The sequence below is a fragment of the Prionailurus bengalensis genome, chromosome A1 (assembly GCF_016509475.1).
Source record: "Prionailurus bengalensis isolate Pbe53 chromosome A1, Fcat_Pben_1.1_paternal_pri, whole genome shotgun sequence".
Taxonomy (NCBI): Eukaryota; Metazoa; Chordata; class Mammalia; order Carnivora; family Felidae; genus Prionailurus; species Prionailurus bengalensis.
The window spans coordinates 118,287,146-118,290,119 of NC_057343.1; positions in this window are offsets into that span (position 1 = coordinate 118,287,146).

Genomic DNA, 2,974 nt, shown 5'->3' on the forward strand with positions numbered 1-2,974 from the left:
GCTTTACTTGGAATGGTTCCTAGCTCCAAGTATTGTCTAGGTGACCTTTAGAAGGAGCCACCATGGAGTCCTGACTTCTGCGTGACATTTACTAATCACCTTCCCCAGCCTTTCCCCAGAGCTGGCCACCCAGGATGAATGAAGTTGGGGGTCTATGCAGGGAAAGGGTGCTAACATTACCCAAGAGCTTACTGTGTGCCAGGCCCATACTAGAGGCTTTACCTAGAGATGCCATCTGATCCTTGCAACAGCTTTGTGGAGCAGCTCTTATGGTCCCCCACTTCGCAGTTAAGGAAACAACAACTCAGATAGGTTAAATGACTTATCCAAGGTCACACAGGAAGAAGATGACAGGGCCAAGATCTGAACCTGAACATGTCTGATTTGGAAGCCCATGCTCTTTCCACCCCAGGTGGCTTGATCCCTTGATCATCCCCAGGGAGGGCTCCTTCACAGGCAAAAGGTCTCCAGTCCTACTTGGCAGTGTCTTTCACAGTGAAAAACTCATACACACTTTGAGCCAACAATCTCTCTCCTAGGAATGAATCCTCAAGAAACACTCATATATGTGCACAAGATGTATTAGGTGTGCATAAGATGTGTTAGGTGTCCACTGCACAAAATGTATTAGATGTTTAGATTATATGTGCAACAGACAAAAATTAAAATTAGGGGTACCTGGCTGGCTCTGTCTGAGGAGGGCACAGCTCTTGATCTTGGGGTCATGAGTTTAAGCCCCATGTTGGGTGTAGAGATTAAATAAACTTAAAAATAATTTAAAAAATAAAATATTTTTTAAAATATCCAAACAACCTAAATGTCCATCAGTAAGGGATTAGATAAATAAGCAGAATTACCATGAAGCTGGAAGAAAGGATGAGGCAGACCTTAACTGGACAGGATCGAAATCTCTCTAAAATAGCAAGTTAGGGGAGGAGAAAGACTGCATTTGAATCCGTGTATGTTCATACACATTGTATTTTATGTATGCATACATATTACATATATGTATTTTGTTTGTGTAGATTTTTTTCTTAAGGCATCAATTGTTTCCCAGTAAGGGGAAGTGGGAAATGGTGGGGAAGTATAAAGAGTTGAATAACTTCTGGGGTGCCTGGGTGGCTCAGTTGGTTAAACATCTTACTCTTGGTTTTCACTCAGGTCTTGATCTCACAGCTCGTGGGATCAAGTCCTGCATCAGGCTCTGTGCTGACAGTGCAGAGGCTGCTTGGGTTTCTCTCTCTCTGTCTCTCTCTGTTTCTCAAAATAAATAAACATTGGGGCGCCTGGGTGGCGCAGTCAGTTAAGCGTCCGACTTCAGCCAGGTCACGATCTCGCGGTCCGTGAGTTCGAGCCCTGCGTCAGGCTCTGGGCTGATGGCTCGGAGCCTGGAGCCTGCTTCGGATTCTGTGTCTCCCTCTCTCTCTGCCCCTCCCCCGTTCATGCTCTGTCTCTCTCTGTCCCAAAAATAAATAAACATTGAAAAAAAAATTTTTTTTTAAATAATAAACATTAAAAACAAAGAGAGAGTTAAATAACTCCCAGGCACCAGGAATCAGACCCTCCACCCTCGCTGTCTTTTTTAAGGCTATGTCCATCCTTTGACCCCAGAGGGTTCCAAGCACAGACATCCGTGTGCCTGTGACAAGGGAAGAGAGTTTCTTATCTTTGCTGGGCATGATTTCCTCCTGCCATCCCCATCCCCACCTGGCATCTCCTACTAGCAGTGCAGACAAGGCTCCAGGAGATCTTCTCCTTAGGTTACAATCAATAGGTTTTCCATACATTTTGCCACTCCAGGATAAGGGGGAAAGTTGGAGTCATCCGGTGATGTGTTGGAGTTGTGCAACTCCATGTCCTGCCCCATGTATGAGCCAAGCTTGTGACTTTGTTCCTCTTGTCTCTTGTTCATCACTAAGTTTAATGTTCTGTAAATGAGGTGAAATCTGGGGACATCTGATAAGGAAGGGGTTGGGAAGATGCTGAGTGCATGTGATCAGCAGGGATTGGTTGAATGTTTTCATTTGTCTTTAAATATCTGTCTTGGAATGAAGTTTACATCATAAGAGCTGTTAGCAGGGACATCCGTTGCACCTGGGTGCTGACCGTCAAGATAAACTCCAACTGACCATGACTTCCTCCCCACGCCATGCAGATCCACACCGCATACACACTGGGGGTCAGATGGACTTCTGTCATTACACAGACAGATACGATAGCTTGTGTACCAGTACAAAAGTTTCCACCCCACCTCAGATTGGCCCACCTGGAGAATCAACTTTGGCTGTGTGTTCTTTCCAATAAATTCTGGTATCCTGCTTCACTGTTGAATGTAGTTTCAGTGATCTTCATGCACTCCCCACCCCCCACACATACACCCCTGCTTTCCCAACAGACTCTGTCCTCATTCCTGCAGGTACTTGTCTCTCCCCCTCTCTCCTTTGTTTCTCTAAGCTGACTTAGAGTCTCTTGGATAAAAATCCAACTCAAACTGGCTTAAGCTTTTTTATGCACATAACTGAAAAGCCCAGCTGTAAACTTCAGGCATAGCTGGATCCAGGCACTTGATCATTTGGCATCTGTCTCTCTCCAACTCTCAGGTCTGCTCTCCTTTGTGTTAGATTTACTTTCTGGTAGCTCTTCCCCAAGTGTTTTAAATAGCATCAGGCTTAAACCTACCAGGGTGGTAAACCCCATAGAAAGCACACCTTTTCCGATGGTTTAGTGCTGATCATACTGGATCACCTTTTATTGAATCATGTGGCCCAGGGATGAAGGGCACAGATGGGCCAGCTCCAGTCCTGAGCTGCACCCTGAGATCTCGGCTAGTCGGGGGTAAAGTCAGCCCTTCCTAAACCACATGGACAGAAGTGAGGAAGGGATGGTTGCCTAGGGAAAATATGGGTGTGCTTAGCAGCAGAAGGAAGATGGGAAAGTGGGATGGCAAACCAATATGGTGCTGACTTGGAGGAAG